At 43.6% G+C, this 23356-nt stretch overlaps 1 protein-coding gene across 1 annotated transcript in view; it reads left to right on the top strand.

The window, feature by feature from the left end:
- dagla (diacylglycerol lipase, alpha) overlaps positions 1–23356 on the top strand; it is a 533527-nt gene that overhangs the window by 11052 nt on the left and 499119 nt on the right. Inside the window, exon 2 of the mRNA XM_072517705.1 lies at positions 16066–16197. The gene's annotated coding sequence lies outside the window, so the exon portion shown is untranslated. The remainder of the gene's footprint in view (positions 1–16065; positions 16198–23356) is intronic.

Here is a 23356-nt window from a genome sequence, read left to right as displayed (position 1 = left end):
TGAAGATTTTAATGATTTTTCAGATGTGTAATCACTTAATTATTGTAGTTATTAAAGTCGTTAATGTTTTAAACGCAAGTTAAATGCAAAATACTACTGATCCTAGAAATCTGAAACAAAAACAAAATAACAGAAACAACAGAGCAGTAGGAATTCATGACATTTCACCAAATGTAGAAAATAGACAACATTTGAGGGATCTGTCTATTTTTCTGAAAAGTAATATTTAATTGATCTGATTTGAATCCTTGAGTGCTGAGTAAAAGGTAAAGCTTGTATTTATATAGAATTTTTTCAGAAATGTTTCAGTGTTATTGTGAAGATCATATTACTTCAATGAGTTGTGGTAAGAGTCAAATGGGGAAGTGCTTATGTTCTCCCCCCTACCCTCCCCTAAAATGGTGTTGGTGGGGTCCGTGGGAAGCCAGGTCTGTGACATGGATAAAGGTAGCATGGGAGAAACTAGTTGAATGCAAATGAATAATGGGGAATAAATAGCTTTCAGTGGGAAAGGGGTACAAGGTAAAGGCGTGGAGAGGTGAAGGGGAACTTAGTACTCCAATGGGAACTTGTTTGAAAAAAATATGTCTCGCTCTCCAAAGGTGTCATTTTAGAGGGGCTGAGTAGAATTGTCTTTTTGTTCCAATATGTTCCAACATTGTTGTATTGGTGGGGGTGAATGGTGGTTGGGGTGGGGGGGAAGAATAATGAACTGAGTAATGAAAGTGCATTCCAGGATTCAAAGCTTTAAACACTTGATTAAAGTTGCAGAAGATTTGCTTTATCATTGCGTCAGGCTGGAAGCAGCTGTGGCTTCGTTAAAACTTTCTCTATGTACGCAATTTAGTTTGTTCCCATGAACATGGTGGTTTATTATTCCTCTAAGTGTTATAGAAATTTGATTTAAACTGTCTCCTGCAGAAATAAATTAAACCATTATATTTTTAAAGCTCATTAGTTTTATTTAACAGAAATTTTGCTGTTTATAACTGAAGTAATTATCTGAGAAAAAATTAATCTGTGCTATAATTTGCCATCTGTAAAATTTAGCAGAGATTTAATTAATTTTTAAAAATCATCTTTATTGTCACAAGTAGGCTTACATTGCAATCAAGTTACTGTGAAAAGCCCCTAGTTGCCACATTCCGGCACCTGTTCTGGTACACGGAGAATTCAGAATGTCCAAACTACCTAACAGCACGTCTTTCGGGACGTGTGTGTGGAAACCGGAGCACCCGGAGGAAACCCGTGCAGATTAAGAGAGAACTTGCAGACTCCACACAGACAGTGACCCAGACGGGAATCGAACCTGGGACCCTGGAGCTGTGAAGCCACAGTGCTAACCACTGATACCGTGCTGCCCACAGTGAGTTTGCGGTAGTGTAATGCCAAAATGAGCTAGTGGTGCATGATTGGGAAGAACCCTCCTTTTGCTAAGAAATGCTGTTTTCATTGGGAGGAAAACAAATTGCTAGCATTCATAGTTTATTCATTTTCCTTGACTAAAATTTCAATTAAATTATACCACTGTCCCCAGACTAACACCATAGCCCAATAGGTCTAACAGTTAACAAAACCCTGCAATACTAAACACCATTTATTCCCCACTATCTCTTGGACCTGCTTGTATTTCATTGGAACCATTATTATCTGCTTTTCTGGTTCTCTACCAGAATTTTCACAGAACAAAGCTGTGTGGGACATTTCATCATTTTACAGTCTACTTCTTAAAAACTATTTAAGTTGGTTTTCTTTTCTTGGTAAATAAAACTTAATTATGCTCCTATTGTTTGTAGTTTTCTTTCATTCCTACGGCAAGTATCATGTGTAGAAAAATTTGACCATTCATAATTGCATTCCACGTTATGCAGGAAATAGGGATTTCGATGTATGTGGACCATGAGGTTAAACTGGAAAGGAAGTTCATCAAATTTTGCTCCTTAGTTATTTTGGTCTCCTTCCTGCCTTCAGTGCACTATCCAATTCAACAAAATGAAAACAAATCATAATGGAAAGCAATGATTTGCACTTTTGTCATGAGTTCCATAAATTACTAAAGTTATTGTTTTTTTTAAATAAACAATTTTATTGAGGCATTTTGGCATAGTAAACAGCAACAGTACAGAACAGTGTGCAAAGAACAATCACCATAGTGCAAAAACCAGCTCCCATCCCACAAGGACCCGCCTAATTAACCCCCTAATCTATGTTGCCCTAACCCCCCCGCGCTCCACCCTCCCTGCTGGCGATTAATTTTCTGCGAAGAAGTCGATAAATGGTTGCCACCTCCGGGCGAATCCTGACGGTGACCCCCTCAGAGCTAACTTAATTCTCTCCAGACCGAGGATGCTTGCCATGTCCGATTGCCAGGCCTCCGACTTCGGGGGCTTTGAGTCCCTCCATGCCAGCAGTATTCGTCGCCGGGCTACCAGGGAAGCAAAGGCCAGAATGTCGGCTTCTCTCTCCTCCTGGACTCCTGGGTGCTCCGAACCCCCCAAAATTGCCACCTCTGGACTCATCTCCACCCTTGTTTTCAGTACCCGGGACATAACGTCCGCGAATCCCTGCCAGTAATCCCTGAGTTTTGGACATGCCCAGAACATGAGGACATGGTTCGCTAATCCTCCCGCACATCTGGCGCACCTGTCCTTCAGTCCAAAGAATTTACTCATCCAGGCCACTGTCATGTGGGCCCCGTGGACGACCTTGAATTGGATCAGGCTGAGCCTAGCGCATGTTGTGGTCGCGTTTACCCTACTCAACGCCTCCGCCCATAAGCCCTCTTCTATCTCACCTCCGAGCTCCTCTTCCCACTTAAGCTTCAGCTCTTCGGTCAGTGTCTCCTCTGCCCCCATAAGTTCTTTATATATATCCGAGACTCCCCTCCCCCATCCATCCACTGGACACTACCCTGTCCTGGATCCCTCTAAGTGGCAGGCGTGGGAAGGATGGAATCTGTCTGCGTAGAAAGTCCTGCACCTGCAAGTACCTGAAATCATTCCGGCTTGCCAGCCCAAATTTCTCCTCCAGCGCCCTCATGCCTCATGCTCGGGAAGCTCCCTTCTAAGAACAGATCTCCCATCCTCTCAATCCCAGCCCTCCGCTATATTTGGAACCCACCGTCCATATTCCCCGGGGCAAACCTGTGATTGTCGCAAACAGGGGACCAAACCGATGCTCTCACTTCCCCCATTTCCCTCCTCCATTGGCCCCAGATCTGCAAAGTCGCCACCACTATAGGGCTGGTGGAGTACCGTGCCGGCGGGAGCGGCAGGGGCGCCGTAACCAGGGCTGCCAAACTGGTGCCCCTGCACGAAGCGGCCTCCATCCGCCCCCAAACCGATCCCGCACCCACCATCCACTTCCTTATCATAGCTATGTTGGCCGCCCAGTAGTAATTACTAAAGTTTGGCAGCACCAGCCCCCCCTTCCCCTCGGTTCCTCTCGAGCATCACCCTCTTCACCCACGGGAACTTTCCCGCCCACAAAAATCCCATAATCATTTTATTGACCTTAAAAAAGGACCGCAGAATGAAAATGAGACATTGGAATACGAACAAGAATCTCGGGAGGATCGTCATTTTAACCGTCTACACTCTCCCCGCTAGTGTCAGTGGGAGCGCATCCCACCTCCAGAACCCGACCCTCATTTGCTCCACCAACTGGGATAAGTTCAACTTGTGCAACGGACCCCAGTCCCGCGCCACCTGTATCCCTAAGTATCTGAAACTGTCCCCTACTAACCTAAACAGCAGCCCCCTCAGCTGACCCTTCTGGCCCCTCGCCTGGCCTACAAACAACTCGCTCTTTGCCATGTTCAGTTTATACCCCGAGAACCGGCCGAATTCCCTCAAGATTCCCATGATTCCATTCATCCCAGCCACCGGATCTGTGATGTATAAGAGCAGGTTGTCGGCGTGTAACGAAACTCTTGTTTCCCCCTCCCCCGTACCAGCCCCTTCCAACCCCTTGAAGCTCTCAGAGCAATTGCCAGCGGCTCTATTGCGAGCGCAAACAGCAGTGGGGAGAGGGGCCACCCCTGCCTTGTCCCTCGGTACAGTCTAAAATAGTCAGACGTCATCCTATTCGTCCTTACACTAGCCTCCGGAGCCTGGTGCAGCAGCCTACCCCAGTCGGTAAAGCCCTCCCCGAACCCAAATCGCCCCAACACCTCCCATAAATAGTCCCACTCAACCTGGTCAAAAGCCTTTTCGGCATCCATTGCCACGACTACCTCTACCCCCCTATTCTCTGGGTCATCATGATCCTAAAGTTATTGTTATTTGAAAGTTGTTTTATTGATCTGTTCGTCATGACTTGTTATTTGATTCGTCTGGTGAAAATATATAAAGGGAACTATTTGTTTTGTTTAGAGTGTGTGACTTGCATACTGCATTCCATTATTCTTGGCAAGAAGCAAACTCAAGCTGCTAACAGTATAGATGGACCCATAGGCCTGAAATTTTAATTCACTATTTTGGTCTTTGAATGCAGCTACATTTTTGGAGATTTTGTGCAAAATATATTTTGTCAGTGGTGTCAGACTTCACTGTTTCCTCAACCAATTGTTTGAATCTTAACTCTTGAAACGTAAGAACTCTGAATTTTCAAAGCAAATACTGCAGATGCTGGAAATCTAAAATAAAAGCAGAAAATATTGGAAATACACAGAACATAGAACATACAGTGCAGAAGACCATTCGGCCCATTGAGTCTGCACCGACCCACTTAAGTCCTCACTTCCACCCTATCCCCGTAACCCAATAACCCCTCCTAACCTTTTTGGTCACTAAGGGCAATTTATCATGGTCAATCCACCTAACCTGCATGTCTTTGGACTGTGGGAGGAAACCGGAGCACCTGGAGGAAACCCATGCAGACACTGGGAGAACGTGCAGACAGACAGTGATCCAGTGGGGAATCGAACCTGGGACCTTGAACGCTGTGAAGCCACAGTGCTATCCACTTTTGCTACCGTGCTGCCCTTGTGCTAACGTGCTGCCCCCCAAATGGCAATATCTCCAGACCCGCGCTCTTTACCTGTTGGTTCGCCGAGAACACCTCACTCTTCCCCACATTGAGTTTATAACCCGAAAAGAAACCAAACTTGCTTAATATCTGCATAATCGTTCCCTCACTGGAGAGCAGGTCTCTTACATACAACAGATCAGACTGCATCTGTGGAGAGAAACAGAGTTAACATTTTGGGTTGCTGGCTGTTCTGATGACGAATCATCGACCTGAAACATTAGTTCTGTTTCTCCTTCCACTGCTGTTGCCTGATCTGCTGACCGTTTTCTGTTTTTACTTTTAATTTTCAAATCTGTCAATGGCCATTGCTGCAAATTGTTTAATTTTTGTCACATTATTCGTAATTTCTCCAGAGTTTCACTGGCCGGACCCTATGAACTAAAGCATAATATTGCCAGGCAGTGAAGTTGAATAGTTTGGCAGATGCATCATAAATTACAGATTTGACATGAAGCAACCCATGCTCCTTTTGCTGATTTGTATTTTTTTTCGCACCAAGTGGTGTCATCCTCTTTATTTTTGAGCATGAGCTTCACGGATACAAGAGGTATCTCTTAATCTGCAAACAACAATTAAACTTTTTATTTCAAGTAATACTTACTTAGTTTAATTACATTTTATGACCTTGAAGGGAAGGTTGAAAACACCTCTAATTTAGCAGAATAATGCATTTTGCCCTACATGGTACAATAATGCAAAATAGTGCATCATCTGACGACACACCTATACCATGGGTAGAAAAATGAAACAGAAAATGTAAAATTTCCATAGCCACTTAGGATATTACGAGACTGAACAGATATCAGAACTGCCCCATAGTGAAGAACGTAATAAAGAACTTTGCACAAATATCAAATGTGAAGTTATCAGTTAATCTGTTTCAGCGGTGATGACTGCGGCAAGAATATTGGCCAGGACCTAGGAGAGCTCCCTGTTGCACTTCATAGGATCTTCATGAGATGGACGATAGGGTCATGGTGGTCATGGTCTTATCTGAAAGATCACACCTCTAATCATATAGCTCTCTCTCAATCCTGTATCAAGGTGTTAACCTACATTATTTTCTCAAGTTCGAGAGGGAGCCTTGAACCCAGAATCTCTGACTGCGAAGCAAGTATGCTGTCACCAGACCAAGATAACGTTAGAAATGGAGTCAAAAACAGAAAATGCTAGAAATACTGAGTCGGTCAGGTAGCATCTGTGGAGAGAAGGAAATGGTAAACATTTTAGGTGATATCTTTTCATCAAAACTGGGAAAGCGTTGAAAAATAAATGTAAATGCATCCGAGGAATAAAGTTTAAAATTAAATAACAAGCGATAGTAACAATAAAAGGCTCAGAACTTTTCACTAATTAAAACCTGAGGTATCTAATTAAAACCTGAGGTATGTAGATAAAAGTTAAAACATTTAAATTAATTCCGTATGAAACAGTGATGTTGGCACACATGAAGCAGATGATTAGTGAGTAGCTGTCAAGTCTTCATTTATTTAAGTAGTAAATTCAATTGTTTCATGACTGGAAACATGGCAGGGCTGCACAGACCTGTGGACTGTGCATCCTGTTCTATGTGGATACTCCAGAATGCTTCTTACATTGTAGACAGCCAGACGTGCAGGAGACTCTGAAATACAAATAAGAATTTTGGAAGGACCGTCACCCTCACCATTTGAAGTCTTCCCACCAACGATAATGGAGAGGCATCACAACTTTTCAAATCCCCTTTCAGCCACTTCTACCAGACTGGTCAGATTTAACTTATGCAACAATACCCAGTCGTGAGCCACTTGTATTCCCAAATATCTAAAACTTGACCTGGCCATCCGAAATGGCAATTTCTCCAGACCCGCACTCTTTCCCTGATGGTTCGCCAAGAACACCTCACTCTTCCACATTGAGTTTATAACCCGAAAAGAAACCAAACTTACTTAATATCTCCATAATCTTTCCCTCACTGGAGAGTGGGTCTCTTACATGCAACCGTAAGTCATCCATATATAGGGACACTCGATGCTCCATACCTTTCCACTCTGTGGACAACCTCCGTGCAATAGCCAGTGGTTCAGTTGCCAATGCAAAAAGTAACAGGGAAATTGGGCAGCCCTGCCTTGTTCCCCTATACAGTTGAAAGTACCCCGAGCTTGATGTTCGGTACGCATGCTCGCAGTGGGGGCTTCATACAATAATGTGATCCAAGAGAAGAACTTTGGTCCAAACCCAAACCGTCCCAGAATCTCAAAGAGCTATTCCCATTCTACCCGGTCAAATGCTTTCTACGTGTCCATGGAGGTTATTGCCTCTGGCTCTAAGCCTGACGGGAGTGACATCACCACATTCAAAGGTCTCCCTATATTGGCCTACAATTGCCTGCCCTTCACAAACCCTATCTGATCCTCAGCAACTACCCCCGGCAAACATTCCTCCAAGTGAGTTGCCAGCACATTTGCCAATAACTTTGCATCGGCATTCAACAGAGATATGGGCCGATATGACCCACACTCCTCTGGATTCTTATCCTTCTTCAGGATTAAAGAGATAGAAGCTTGTGCCAATGTGCTCGGCATCACCCCCTGGGATAATGAATCTTGAATATCCGCAGTAGATGTAGCCCCAGCTCCTTTACAAATTTTTAATGAAATTCCATTGGGAATCTGTCCAGGGCTGGAGCCTTCCCAGACTGCATAGAACCAATGTACCTCATAATTGCCTCTAGCCCGAGCGGAACCTCCAGCTCCTGCACCTTCTCCCTCTCCACCACTGGGAAGTCCAAACCATCCAAGAATTGTATCAAAATTGCAGAAGTCTGAGAACACTCACTAACAGATTCAAAAGTAGCTTCTTCCCCGCTGTTACCAGATTCCTGAATGACCCACTTATGGACTGAACTGATCTCTCCATGCATCTTCGCCAATGAGTAGCAATACACTTTGTATGCTTCACCTGATGTCTATGTGATTACATTATGTTTTTATCGCATGTCCTATGTTTTTATGTATGTGACAATCTGCCTGGACTATCTGCAGAACAATACTTTTCACTGTACCTCTGCTCACGTGACAAATGTAAATCTATGTCATATCAGAGCCCACCTCCAGGAGGCTCTGTGAGGTAATGCATTTTGGTAGGTCTAACATAGAGGGAAAATATACCATAAATGGCAAAACTCTTAGGAATATAGAAAGTCAGAGAGATCTGGGCGTGCAGATCTTTGAAGGTGGCAACACAAATGGACAAGGTAGTCAAGAAAGCATACGGAATCCTTGCCTTCATTGGACGGGGCATTGAGTATAAAAACTGGCAAGTCATGCCACAATTGTATAGAACCTTGGTAATGTCGCACTTGGAATATTGCGCACAATACTGGTCGCCACAATGCCAGAAGGATGTGGAGAGGGTGTAGAGGAGGTTTACCAGGATTTGCCTGGTCTGGAGGGTGTTAGCTATATGGAAAGGCTGAATAGACTCGGACTGCTTTCATTAGAAAGACGGAGGCTGAAGGGTGACCTGATCGAGGTCTACAAGATTATGAGGGCAGGCACTCTTTCCCAAAGTGGAGGGGTCAGTCATCAGGGGGCATAGGTTTAAGGTCCATGGGGCAAAGGTTAGAGGAGATATGTGAGGCAGGTTTTTATGCAGAGGGTAGTGAGTGCCTGGAACGCATTGCCAGGGCACGTTTTGGAAGCAGGTACATTAACGGCGTTCAACAGGAAGCTTAACAAATACATGGATAGGATAGGAGGGGCTGGTTTAGCACACTCGGCTAAATCGCTTTTCAAGCAGACCAAGGCAGGCCAGCAGCACGGTTTGATTTCCGTACCAGCCTCCCCGAACAGGCGCCGGAATGTGGCGACTAGGGGCTTTTCACAGTAACTTCATTTGAAGCCTACTTGTGACAATAAGCGATTTTCATTTTCATTTCATTTCGTATAGACGGATACGGCCCAAGGAAGTGTCCTACGGAAGCTAGAGAAATTCGGCATGCCTGCATCGACTCTCTCAAACTTCTACAGATGTACCATAGAGAGCATTCTATCCGGCTGCATCACAGCTTGGAATGGCAACTGCTCGGTCCAAGATTGCAAGAAACTGCAGAGTGTGGTGAACTCAGCCCAACGCATCACACAAGTTTGCCACCCTCACATTGATTCTGTACACACCTCGCGCTGCCTCAAGTAGGCAGACAACATTATCAGTAACCCTCCCACCCAGGCATTGCCTTCTTCCAGGCCCTTCCATCAGGCAGAAGGTACAGAAGTCTGAAGACCCGCACATCCAGACTTAGGAACAGCTTCTTCCCCACAGCTACAAGACTCCTCAACGACTTCCCCTCGATCTGATCTGTTCCCTGTAAGAACACTAGTCAGAGGCTTTTCCCCAGGGTAGAGGGGTCAATTACTAGGGGGCATAGGTTTAAGGTGAGAGGGGCAAAGTTTAGAGTAGATGTACGAGGCAAGTTTTTTACGCAGAGGGTAGTGGGTGCCTGGAACTCACTACCGGAGGAGGTAGTGGAGGCAGGGACGATAGGGACATTTAAGGGGCATCTTGACAAATATATGAATAGGATGGGAATAGAAGGATACGGACCCAGGAAGTGTAGAAGATTGTAGTTTAGTCGGGCAGTATGGTCGGCACGGGCTTGGAGGGCCGAAGGGCCTGTTCCTGTGCTGTACATTTCTTTGTTCTTTGTTCTTTGTTATTCACGATGCCCTATGCTGCTCTTGCTCATGTATTTGCTTTGTTTGGCCCCTTGTTCCGCACTAATCAATCACTGTTTGTTGATGTACCATTTGTCAATGTGCTCTGTTGATTATTCTTTTTGTCTACTATGTATGTACTGTGTACGTTCCTTCGGCCGCAGAAAAATAATTTTCACTGTACTTCGGTAGATGTGACAATAAAACAAATTAAATCAAGTGCTGTAGGCTTTGGCAAAGGTTGGTATCATGACCGGTACAGGCTTGGATGGCTGGCAGGACTGTTCCTGTGCTTTATTGTTCTTTGTTCTTGTTCTTATTAAACTCCACGTAGGTAAGGCAGCATGGTGGCGCAGTGGTAGCAGGTTGGTCTCACGGTGCCGAGGTCCCAGGTTCGATCCCAGCTCTAGGTCACTGTCCATGTGGAGTTTGCACATTCTCCCTGTGTTTGCATGGGTTTCACCCTCACAACCCAAAGATGTGCAAGGTAGGTGGATTGAATATGCTAAATTGCACCTTAATTGGAAAAAATGAATTGGGTACTCTAAATTTATTTTAAAAATACTCCACGTAGGTTCCGATAGCAGCGGCTATCCTCCCACACGCCCCTTTATCACCAACAATGTCACATCCAACTTCCATGGGAGTTGCTGGGTGCAATACTGCGTACCTGTTCACCAAAATAACAAGAGCCCCCTCAGCTTCCCACTCACCACATATCTGCCCCCCGGATCCACCACTATGTTACCCACCGAAAAGACTGTCCTCTTATTGATAGGCACCACAGTTCCCCTTGTCTTCGTGTCAAAAATAGAATGGAACACTTGTCCCACCCATCCTTTCCTCAACCTCGTTTGATGCCTAATCCTTCGGAGTGTCTCCTGTAAGAAAACCACCTCCACCTTCAAGCTCTTTAAATGGGCGAATACCTGAGATCTTTTAACCGGCCTAATCAATCCCCTCATGTTCCATGTGACCAGTCTGGCTAGCGCCCTCCTGCCGCGCCCCCCCCTGCGCCCCCCCCCTCCCAAAAAAAAACCCTGGCACCTTACTCCCAAGGGAATCTAACAGGGCCCTGCCCCGCCCAGATTGCAGACCTACCCAAGATGGCTGCCAACCCCCCTCCACCAAGCAATTCAACAAAGAGACCGTCACCATCAGCAACAGCCCCGCAACCCTTCCCCTCTTCCCCACTCCACTTCCTCCGACCTCAAGCCAACTATCTCTCTCCTCCACCAACTCCTTTCTTCCCCCCACCCCAAAAAGCAAAGCAAATCCAACTACCCTAAGCACGTTATCCCAACCAACAAACAAAACAACCTGCCCCTTTTCCTCCCTGCCCCCTCCCCAAATAAGCAGCCACCGCTTTCTCCCCCACTCTACTGCTGTTAACCAGCATCTCTGCTAGCAGGGTGACCTGGCGAGAAACACGCCACACACAGCCCCCCTACCCAAACCTGATTTTAATTTTCTGCACCATACCAATCCATCCCCACACTCACGCCTCCATCCCCCCACATTCCCAATCGTTCCCAACAATTGCTTTTAAACATCAATAACCCATACCCCAAATGCAGAATGTAACCGATACTACAGAAATATACCTGGAAATCCCAGTGAAAACAAAACAAAACACACATCCAAAACTTCACCGCACAGGTGAAAACACACAATACATTCAAATGTCCCCCAGTCCATGCTACTTGATAACGTTGTTCACCTCCTCCAGCGTGTCGAGATAATGGCCTCGTCCCCCTGCCCCCCCCCCATGTGTGACCCACAGGTAGGCTGGATACACCGTTCCGAACTTCGCCTTGCTCTTCAAAAGAGCCAACTTGGCCTTATTAAACCCGGCCCTCCTTTTCTCCAGTTCCGCTCCCAAGTCTTGGTAAATTCTAATGGTGTGGCTTTCCCATCTGCACTCTCATGTCTCCATTGCCAACTTCACAATCTTTTCTTTGTCCAAGTACCTGTGTCTCCGGACTAAGATCACCCGCGGCGGCCCACCAAATCTGGGCTTCTTCTTCAGGAACCGATGGGCCTTGTCCACTTCAGAAAGTCGTGCGAAGACCCTCTTCACCCACTAGCTGCCTGATCATCCTTGCCACATATTCTGTTTTCCATTGCTCCTTCTATGCCCTTGGGCAGACCTACGATTCTCAGATTTTGTCAACTGGGGCGGTTTTCCAAGTCGTCGATCTTGGCCTTTATTAGTTTTTGCCAGGTTGCCATCATCATCATCACCTCTGCTTTTAAGGAGGCAATCCGGTCCTCATGATCTGTCCCTGTCTCCTCCACTTTTTGGATCGATGAACTCTGCACCTCCAACTGCTGCTCCACACTTTCTAGAACTTGCCGAATTGGCTCAGTAACTTTGCAAGATTGTCCGTGACCGCCTTTGCTTTTTAAACTCTTCAGTCAGAAACTCCACTAACTTGTCAGATGCCCACTGAGCAGGCAATGATGCCACAGGTCTCTCCACCAAGATTTCCCCTCCTGCGCCACGCATGCCTTCTGTGTCCAAAGAGAACCCCTTACTCAACACACACCTTTGGTAACCATTAGGCATCCCACACCGGAGAAGGAATCCTAACTCTTCCACTGTATCGCACTTTCACCTGCACAGCACCCGCTAAGCGGGCAACAAGAGCCAAAAATCAAGTCCTCAGGCAGGAGCCACCTTATGTGTGACCTTTCACTTCATGATCACCATCGGAAGTCCCTACTCCTACGTCTTATGGTCGTATAGATGCCTACATGAAAAAGTAGTGCTCAGCTCAACTTCAAACAGTAACATTTCTATATTCTGCATTTGTCATGTAACTTCAAATTAATTGGTGTGTTGTGTTCATGGTTGAATGACTGGGGGTCTTGCCTCACTCCCCTGGTGCATTTGGTGGCCTGATGAATTTTTGTGTTCTGGCAGCATTTGCAAGCAAAAAACAAGCTATTGACAATAGTCACATTGCATCTGGGAAGTTCATTGTTTTGGAGAATAGAAAATCTGGTGTGCAGTTAGTTGTCAGACCTGTAGGAGAACCTTTTAAAGAAGAGGGGTGGAGGCATTCAAAATGAAGTGGAGCAGCTCACAAGTTTCTTGAGCATTAAGGATATTAAGTAATTTAAATCCTTAAGGCTCATAACTCAAGAAATTAAGGAAAAAGTGAGTGCTAATCCTGGTTTCCAGCTTTCTTCGTCTGCAGCTGCTGCCAAAAATTGTCACTAGTTGACTTGTACCAAAATGGTTTAAAGGTGTGTTGAATGACTGATAGAATTACAGATTGATATGAATTTGTTTTTGCCTGAATTGAGGTCCACCTGATAATCTTAAACAGATCAGGTTCCAGATGTACACTGGCAATTAGCATCTCCACCTCGCCACTACCTCTCTCAAATAATGCACTGTCTCTGATTTACCATGTTGTTTCCCTGACATCCAGTAAGTAAACAGTACGGTGGTGAGTCAAAAATTGACCTATTGAATGCAAGGATTGGCTTCATTGGCTGCATTTATTTTCAACATTTTGTTTTTTGATCTGGGTGAATTACGTAGGAAAGTGTATGCAGACATGTATACATGGAGTGAGAGGGGCCTTTAGACTAATTGATTTACCTCGAACTAAAAAATGCTAATATTTGTAAAATCAGAGAGGATAAGTAACTGGTTATCATTTGCTGAAAAGGCTATCAAGAGTCTCAAGATTGTTTAGATTACAGTCTATAATATGGCCTAGAGAAAGCAGACCAAGGCAGGCCAGCAGCACGGTTCAATTCCCGTAACAGCCTCCCCGAACAGACGCCGGAATGTGGCGACGAGGTGCTTTTCACAGTAACTTCATTTGAAGCCTACTTGTGACAAGCAATTTTCATTTCATTTCATTTGGCACCTTCAACAGGGAATCTGTGATGCTCAGGGACAGTTCACAGGCAGGCTTATCAGCCAATTGGATTGAAGAATTCTCTCAGGCAGAAAATCAGGAGGTAAGCAAAGAGTGAAATAAAGATTGGGACATACACATGGTTTAAGGGAGAAACCTAAATATTAGATCACAAACTTTGTAAAAAAAAAAAAAAAAAAATCTGCAATTTTAAATGCTCAAAGGGACTGAGACTTCATACTTATGAAATTGGGTTTTCAGGGCCAGATGACTTGTTCAACATTAATTATGATTTAGCGTACCATAACAAACTTGCTTGCTCCTTTAATGCTCTTGTTGCGTCCTTAGAACATAGAACAATACAGCGCAGTACAGGCCCTTCGGCCCATGATGTTGCACCGAAACAAAAGCCATCTAACCTACACTATGCCACCTTACAGTGCGAATAATGTGTAAATAGTTAAAACGCCTGAAAAATCACTGATTTCTAATGGATTTCTTCTGTGGGGACTACAGTATACCCTGAAGAGGAAAAGGGCATCACTGGCAGCAACTTTCTGCATTTAGCCTGTGCGTACACCAGAGCAACAGTACATGCTGACAGCCTTATCGTTATTGATATTACAAATTCTGAGCCATTGTTTTAGCCCTTGCCCACGTGATAAAATCAAATATTATATAGCCAAGAGACTGGTGTAACATTTAACTTTCTGTTCTATTCTTTGTTGTAGCCGTAATAGAAAGAATCAGCAGTGGCACACATTGAGTTTGTCTAACATAGTGCAAAGTATTTATTTACAAGATGCCACTCAAACAGGGTACAATTGGTGAACACCAAAAAAGCTTGCGAAACTCTCCGATAACGTCATGGCGATCACATGACATTACACCAGCTAATGGTATTACTCTGAGATATAGCACTTACTGATTATTGAGAAAATATTTGTTCTTCAAAGAAGGATGTTTCAATAACCTTCATTAATACATCTGCATCGTAACCCAGTAACTTTAGTTCCCTTAATGCTATTTCCTTATTGAGGCAATGGGGAAAGAGAGGCCGTGAAAAGTCGTTGTCATGCAACACTACGTCAGTGAAATTTTTGGAAGTAATTACTTAGCTTTTGCCTTATTTTGAGAGCATCTTGAAACAAATATTTTTACTAGCTTTACTCTTTGCTGATCGGTAACAAAAACATACTTTGTAATAATTAAATAGCTTACTTGGTTCTAGACTGAGTGAAATGTTGTTGTCCGAGTCTTTCTACATTTTGAAGCAGATGAAGTGTTGTTGCAATTATACAGGGCCTTGGTGAGGCCACCCCTAGAATATTGTGTGCAGTTTTGGTCTCCTTTTCTGAGGAAGGATATTCTTTCTCTCGAGGGAGTGCAGCGAAGGTTTACCAGACGACTGATTCCTGATTCCAGGGATTGCGGGACTGTCATATGAGGAGAGATTGACTTGGTTAGGATTGTTCTTGCTGGAGTTCGGAAGAATGGGGGGGGAGGGACATAGAGACTTAAAAAAATTCTAACAGGACTAGACAGGGTAGGTAGATGCAGGGAAGATGTTCCCGAAGGTGTGTATGTCTAGAACCAGGGGTCACAGTCTTAGGATTCAGGGTAAACCATTTCGGACAGAGATGAGACATTTCTTCACCCAAAGAGTGGGGAGCCTGTGGAATTAATTACCACAGGAAGTAGTTGATGCTAAAACATTGAATATATTCAAGAGGCAGTTGATATAGCACTTGGGGCGAATGGGATCAAAGGTTATGGGGAGAAAGCAGGATTAGGCTATTGAGTTGGATGATCAGCCATGATAGTGATAAATATGGAACAGGCTCGAAGGGCCAAATGGCCTCCCCCTGCTTCTATTTTCTATGTTTCTATATCACATAAGGTTGCATGTTTTAGTATGTAGACCTTCGCATTAGGAGATATAGCTGTGCTTGTGGAAAATGCTTATTTCCATGAACATGGGTTTACAGTGTCAGGTGGTACTGAAGTAATAACAGTTACAATGGATGAAAAACAAGTTAATATTTGAAGCACTAATTGTTCATTGGAGAAGTCAAATATTGGAAGAAAGCTTTCTTCTGCCTTGATAACATATTGTATATACTGTTCACCTGAAGTAATCTGCACATTTTTTGGAGAAAGGGGTATTAGAACAGATCAGCCGCTGTCTATTTCAGTGATGTTTAACTTGTCAAGTTATAACTCTGGCAGAGATAATCACCTATCTATCCAATTGCTTTGCCAATAAATGAGGTAAGTTAGCAATGCATAGCTTTTCATAAAAATACTGCGGTTGCTGGAAAACTGAAATAAAACCTGAACATGCTGGAGATACTCAGCAGGTCAGGCAGCATCTAAGGAGAGAGAAATAGTTAACATTTCAGTTTGATGACCTTTCATCAGAACTGATAAAACTCTCATATTAATTCTGTTTCTCTCCACAGATGCTGCCTGATGTGCAAAGAAACAAAGCAAATCTATGAGTGTATAGTTAGGAACTGGAGGCTATGATAGAAAATCTGTGAAGTTGTTTCTGGAGGGAAATATTCATCTTCAAGGGATGATATGTTGACAAGGTACAATGTTCCAGAAGTAACTATGTAGAAATATGTAGTGTGTTAGTTACTTAGTGTGCTTATAATACCAGAATAAGAAATTTAAACTTTAATTCCACCCTGGTTTAGCATTAAATGTTCTATTGGAAAGTTAACTCTTATTTTCTTTTTATCTCATTTAAATTCAGTGCAGCAGTGCAATGTAGGGTGTACCAATAACCCAAATACAATATAAATTCAGTTTTTGAGCAGAATTCTAGTAGATAAAATCACTTCTCATTATTTAATGATGTTTTTCCCTGAAAGCCATGCACAATCTGTATGTGACCTTCTCTTGGGTGTAGATATTTAACTTTTCATTCCAACAATGGCCGTGCTACTGTAGGTTGGCAACTAAATTTGTAGCACATATGGCCAACAACATTTAAAAAAAATCTTTAAAGCGGTGCATCTCTTGCTTTTTGTATGCAAGTTTATTTGTTCTGTCTGATTCAAAATAAACAATTTTCTGTTTTCTTTTGTCTGTAGTCTGCAGTGATGAACACTTGACATTTCCCAAATGTGGTCTGGACTGCAATTAAAACATTTATCTCCCAGGAAATCATGCTGCTTGGGTTGGTCAGATATTTGATAGAAAAAGGAATACATTGAAGATTAATTACATCATTTGTTTCTTCCAGTAAATGCCAAGCAAAAAATAAACTGAAAAGAATAGAAATACAGACCTGATGCACAGTGGTATAGGATTGGGTACCTGTGGCACAAAATCCCCAGCCTGCTCATGGAAGAAAAAAAGGCAATCAATTATTGCATTGATATGCACTTGGCTGTCCCTAAATGTAGGCCACATCCAAACTTCAGCCCTTACCCCATTGGCAAAAAACAAGACAAATCTGTGTACAGGAGGTACACCATGTTAAAGCTGCAGCTTTGCTTTTTATGCAAGTGCTGTCTATATGAACATTGATGTGTATCTACAGTTCTGCTGGAGGTAGAGATATAAGTCACTTTGTGAATGGTGGTTTGTGCCATGAGATATTTACGCAGCCACATTTAAATTACATGCGCTATAACTAGAATTTTATCAGTATATTTGAATGCAAGCCGTTATTACTCTTCCAGACAATTGGGTCACAGGAATTTAATAGCCTATTTGTGGTTGCTAGCATTCCATTTCCAATAATGTGTATCTTATGCAAATTAGAAATCTGGGGAGATTCATTTAATATGGTTTAGCCAACTTTATTCCTAAATATTTCTGGGAAATGCATTACTTTCAGTGTGATTTGTCAAGTTCAGTTTAGCCTGATTGGGGAAAGAGTTATATATTCAATAAAAAACAGTGTTTTACATTGCATGCTTTGAATTGTTTGCTGAAGGCATGTTTTGTGTAGGCTGCAATTTTTTTTTAGTCTCCAAAATAATGGGAATACAAAGGTTTTCTTTCAACATATTATGTATTTGTTTCTGACTGAAGTGCTGATGTAGGTGAGTGGCTCTTTTGTGATTTTCTTTAGTAAAGTGCCTAGCAATGTAGTAAAACAGTTTTGTATAGTAGCCAATTTAGAAATGCAAGCAGATTTTTTGTTTTCTGGACTAAATTCATCAAGAATATCTTGACTCGCTTGTCAGGGGAATCAAACTTTAGCCCGTATTGATATGGGTGCAACAGAGACAATCATGTATCCGAGTCGCTGTCGTGCATCCGCGAGTTAGAGAGCAACATGAATTACGCTGTAGTTTAGGAGCATAGTGACAGAAAGGGAATGGGTGACTGTCAAGCTCTCCAAGAAAACTAGATAGATAGTGCAGGAGTCCCCTGGAGTTCTGCTCGCCAATTGGTTTTCCGTTTTGGATACAAGAGGAGTGCAGTCAGAGCCACATTTGTGGCAGCACAGGTGACTCTGCTGTACAGGTGGGGAGGAGGAAGAGCATTAGTAATAGGGGATTTGTTAGATAGGGGAACTGTGGGCACAGACGTGACTCCAGGATGGTATGTTGCCTCCCCAGTGCCAGAGTCAAATGGTACTGAATGGCTGCAGGACATTCTTCTGGGGAGGATGATCAGCCAGTGATCGTGGTCTATGTTAGTGTCAATGGCTTAAGTAGGAAAGGAAATTATGTCCTGAAATCAGATTTGCGGGAACTAGGAAGGGGATTTTATAGCAGGACCTGTAAAGCAGTAAGTAAGTATAGCTCCTAGTCCCATGTGCATGTTAGTATAGAAATGGGAGAATTGAGCAACTTAAAACGTAGCTGGAAAGCTGGTGTAGTAGGCTGGGGGGCATCAGATTCTGAGGAAAGTGAGACCTGTACAACCCAAATGGTCTACCTCTGAACAGAACCGGGGCGAATATCCTTATAGGGAGATTTGCTAGTGCTAAACGAGGGAGATTTGCTAGTGCTAAACGAGGGTGTTTAATATTGATGTCAGGGAGCTCGGAACCTAAAGGTAAATTCAGAGCAAGGAACAGGAGTTGGCCAATTAGTAAGTGACTGAAAGACAGAAGAAGCACAGGTTAAAAAGAATACAGACAGGAATTTTGCAGTGTTAAAAGGTTTATATGTAAATGCAAGGAGTACAGCAAATAAAGCCGATGAACTGAGGGCACAAATAGATACGCGGCAGGATGATATCGTTATAATGGCAACTTGGCTTAAGGAGGGGCAAAAATGGCATCCCTGCAGATCGAGTTTTCGGGCAGGACAGAGGGGATACAAATGTGGGGGTGTAGCATTATTGGTAAAAGAGTCCAGGTGTGATGATATGCTAAATGAAGCATCAAATGATGCCGTAGAGGTTGAGCTCAGAAACAAAATGGGGGCAGCCACAGAGCTGGGAGCGTACTATGAACCCCCAAAGAGATGACAGGAGTTAGAAGAGCAAATATGTAGGCATATTTCTGAGTGCAAAGACAATAGGGCAGTAAGTGTTGTAGACTTCAGCTACCCGAATATAAATTGGGCTACAAATAGTGTGAAGGGCACAGAATGTTTGGATTGCATTCAAGAAAACTTTTCAGCAAGCACGTAACAGCCCAACGAGAGGCAATGTAATTTTAGATTTAGTCTTCGGAAATGAAGCTGGGCAAGTGGATGAAGTAGCAGTCGGGGACCATTTTGAAGATGGTGACCAATCCTCAAGCTTACCACTTTTTTTCTGGCATTCTTATAAGCCATTTCCTTTAATGTAATTTATTATCTTGAAAACTTTTTCTGGAAAGTTTCAAGGCTATTCTCTTTAAACCAATCTGAATTTGGTGGAATCGAGTGCTTTCTCTTTTTTCTCATGGATACATGTAAAGCCACTTAAAGATTTTATTGATTGATGGAGTAAACATTATGTATTAAAGTCAGATGACAATTTGTGAAGCAGGTCTCAGGTTGAGGGTCAGTTGACTTGACCCAGACCCATTAAACCCGGATGGCTGCTTCTCACTTTCTTTTTCCTTTTATTCTTTCATGGGATGTAAGCATCGCTGGCAAGATCAGCATTTGTTACCCATGCCTAATTGCCCCTGAACTGAGCGGCTGTTTGGCCATTTCAGAGGGCAATTAAGAGTCAACCACATTTCTATGAGACTGGGGTCACATGTCACCCAGATTGAGTAAGGATTTCAGATTTCCTTCCCTAAAGTACATGAGTGAACCAGATAGATAATTACAACAATCAATGATAATTTCATGGTCACCGTGAATATATACACTCAGAGGCTTCTTATGTTGAACAAATAAACTTATAGTAACAAGGTTGCTTCATTAGCTGCATGTTTCATGCTAGTCCATTTTATACTCCTGCAAACTAGGAAATCTTCTCCCCTCAGAAATATTCCCTGCGATAGGTGTTGATTATTTGTTCAGACAACATGACCCTTACTCAGTAAGGCTGGTCTTCAGATGATAATCACCACACCCCTCCTGCTTTAATTCCTTTCTACATTTGCTTATTTACCAGATTTCTTTATACAAGTGAATAGCAAACAACCTATCAAATTCCGAGAAATAATTACATTTGCACTTAGTCCTGAGAAATCTTTAAATTTTTTTTTTAAAATTCCAATTAAGGGGCAATTTGATGTGGCCAGTCCACCTACCCTGCGCACCTTTGGGTTGTGGGAGTAAGACCCATGCAGACATGGGGAGAATGTGCAAAGTCCACACGGACAGTGACCCGGGGCCGGATCGAACTAGGGTCCTCTGTGCCGTGAGGCAGCTGTGCTAACCACTGTGCTTGATCCTGAATTCTAATTGCACATTATATAGATATATTCAATAATTATAAATCCAGTCTTTCAGGGAGTTTTCTGCTTCTGCTAAAGCAACATAGTTCTATAGTTTGAGATGCTTCCACAGTATCAATGTTAACATGAACTGTAGTAAAGGATACTTCTCTTGGCACAGGCAGTTCATTGCTTTTTGCTTCAACAGTCATAATTATGTCTAACAGGTTGATCAGGTACTTTGGTGCTTATGGATTGAAAACATTTGAGAAAAATGTATATTTTGCAAAAAAAAACTTTCATTATTTAAAAAATATATATTTTTTATTCTCCTTTTTTGCATTTTCTCCCAAATTTACACCCACCAACAATAAAAAATAATCAGTAACAAATATGTCAATCCCCATATCAAAAACAACGATCCCATCCTCCCACCAAACCCCAAACATTAGCCCGCATGTTCACATAAACAAATGACAAAAAGGAATCAGGAATCACCCATAGTCACCATTAACAACCCCAACTAATGTTCGATGTTATCCAGTTCCTGAAAGTGCATAATGAATAATGGCCATGAATTGTAGAACCCCTCCATCCTTCCCCTCAGTTCAAACTTAACCTTCTCAAGAGTCAAGAATTCCAACAGGTCCCCCCGCCACGCCAGGGCACAGAGTGGAGAGGTTGCTCTCCAACCCATCAGGATCCGCCTTCGGGCGATCAACGAGGCGAAGGCTACAACATTTGCCTCCGCACCCGTTTCCAACCCTGGCTGGTCCGACACCCCGAATATGGCCACCTGGGGGCCCGGGTCTAGTTTCACATGCACCACTTTAGAAATTAACCTAAAAACCTCCTTCCAGTAATCCTCTAGCTTTGGACAGGACCAAAACATATGAACGTGATTAGTGGGCCCCCCCTCCCCGCAACGTTCACATACATCTTCCACTCCCTCAAAGAATCGGCTCATCCTCGCCCTCGTGAGTTGTGCTCTGAATACCACCTTTAGCTGTATCAGACCCAACCTCATGCATGAGGTGGAGGCATTCACTCTCCGGAGCACCTCACACTAGAACCCCTCCTCCATATCCTCTCCCAACTCTTCCTCACACGTTGCTTTGATCCCTTCCAGTGGTGCCTTCTCCTCTTCCAAAATAGTGCCGTAAACCGCTGACACTACCCCCTTCTCCAGTCCCCCTGTCGTCAGCACCTCTTCCAGCAATGTGGAGGCTGGCTCCCCCGGGAAGCTCTGTATCTCCTTTCTGGCAAAATCTTGAACCTGCATGTATCTCAACATTTCCCCCTGCTCCAGCCCATACTTGGCTTTCAGCTCCTTCAGTCCTGCAAATCGACCCCTAAGAAACATCTTTTAGTGTCTTAATCCCCTTCTCCCATTTCCGAAAATTTCCATCCCACCTCCCTGGCTCAAATCTGTGGTTCCCCCGAATCAGCATTTCCCTTGACCCTGCCCCTAACCCGAAGTGTTGGCGAAACTGCCTCCAAATTCTCAATGAAGCTATTATTATTGGACTCCCTGAGTATTTCCCCGGGCTATCGGGAGCGGCGCTGTTGCTTGTGCTTTCAATCTCGACCCCCTGCACAAACTCTCCTCCATTCTGACCCACTGGGAATCAACCCCTCTGACCCAGCTCCGCACCTTCTCCACATTCGCCGCCCAGTAGTAATACATCCGGTTCGGAAACCCAAATGGGGAGAACGTACAAACTCCACACAGTCATCCAAGGCTGGAATTGAACCCGGGTCCCTGGCGCTGTGAGGCAGCATTGCGTACAACTGTGCCATCGTGCTGCTTAATATGCATGTAACCACATCATGACATTTTCTTTGGGCATCTCCCATTTTATTGTGGGTTGCCACAATATTAGTTGATCACCCCACTCCATCTCCACCTGTCAGTCACCCATTCCTCATCCAACCCTGCTATGTTTCCATCTGGTCTTGGGCCTTCTTTTCCTGCTTCCTATCACCCCCCCCCCCTTCTCAACCATCGCTCACCTCACCACATTCAATATCATCACCTCAGCAGTCAATATAAATGAAGATTTAAGATAACAGTACAAGGGATGTAAAGATTATATTTGAATGTTTTTAGCATTTCATAGTGTCAGCAATAAGAGTTTTAAAAGACAAGTTGGGAAAAGAACATATCAGTGGCAATTGTGTCAACACATTCTTCACAAATGAAGAATATGGCAAAATTTCAGATCCAGTCATTTTCCTTCAGGAATCCACAGCATGGGTGCTCTGGTTCAAATCTGACCAAGGCAGATGGTGAAATTTGAATTTGACCATTCCGTGTAGCCTAAATTAATAATTTTATTGGAAATTTAAATTTAATGTTTATCTCTTACTATTAGTATTATAAATTTTGCTTCCAATAGTAAATTTATGTTTAGGAGACAAAATGGTGGCAAAAGCATTTCAGAACAACATTTCGAACATAGAACATTACAGCGCAGTACAGGCCCTTCGGCCCTTGATGTTGCGCCGACCTGTGAAACCACTCTAAAGCCCGTCTACACTATTCCCTTATCGTCCATATGTCTATCCAATGACCATTTGAATGCCCTTCGTGTTGGCGAGTCCACTACTGTTGCAGGCAGGGCATTCCACGCCCTTACTACTCTCTGAGTAAAGAACCTACCTCTGACATCTGTCCTATATCTATCTCCCCTCAATTTAAAGCTATGTCCCCTCGTGCAAGACATCATGCCTCCTCACGTCTCCTCACAGAGTCTCTCTCTCTCTCTCTCTCTCTCTGTCTCTCTGTTGATTAGTGTTTAGTTTTCCTCCGATGATGAAAGTCTGGGGTGACCCACTGCTCCCTGGGCCCAGGGTAACCACCGCGGTTCCTGTAGACAACCCCGCCCACTTCCTTGGAATGATTTCAGTTGGCTCTCCTTTTACTGGTAGATTTTGCTGATTGCCATGCGTGATTTGAC

Source organism: Scyliorhinus torazame, chromosome 10 (genome assembly GCF_047496885.1).
Source record: "Scyliorhinus torazame isolate Kashiwa2021f chromosome 10, sScyTor2.1, whole genome shotgun sequence".
Lineage (NCBI taxonomy): Eukaryota > Metazoa > Chordata > Chondrichthyes > Carcharhiniformes > Scyliorhinidae > Scyliorhinus > Scyliorhinus torazame.
This window is presented reverse-complemented; position numbering and strand designations above follow the sequence as displayed.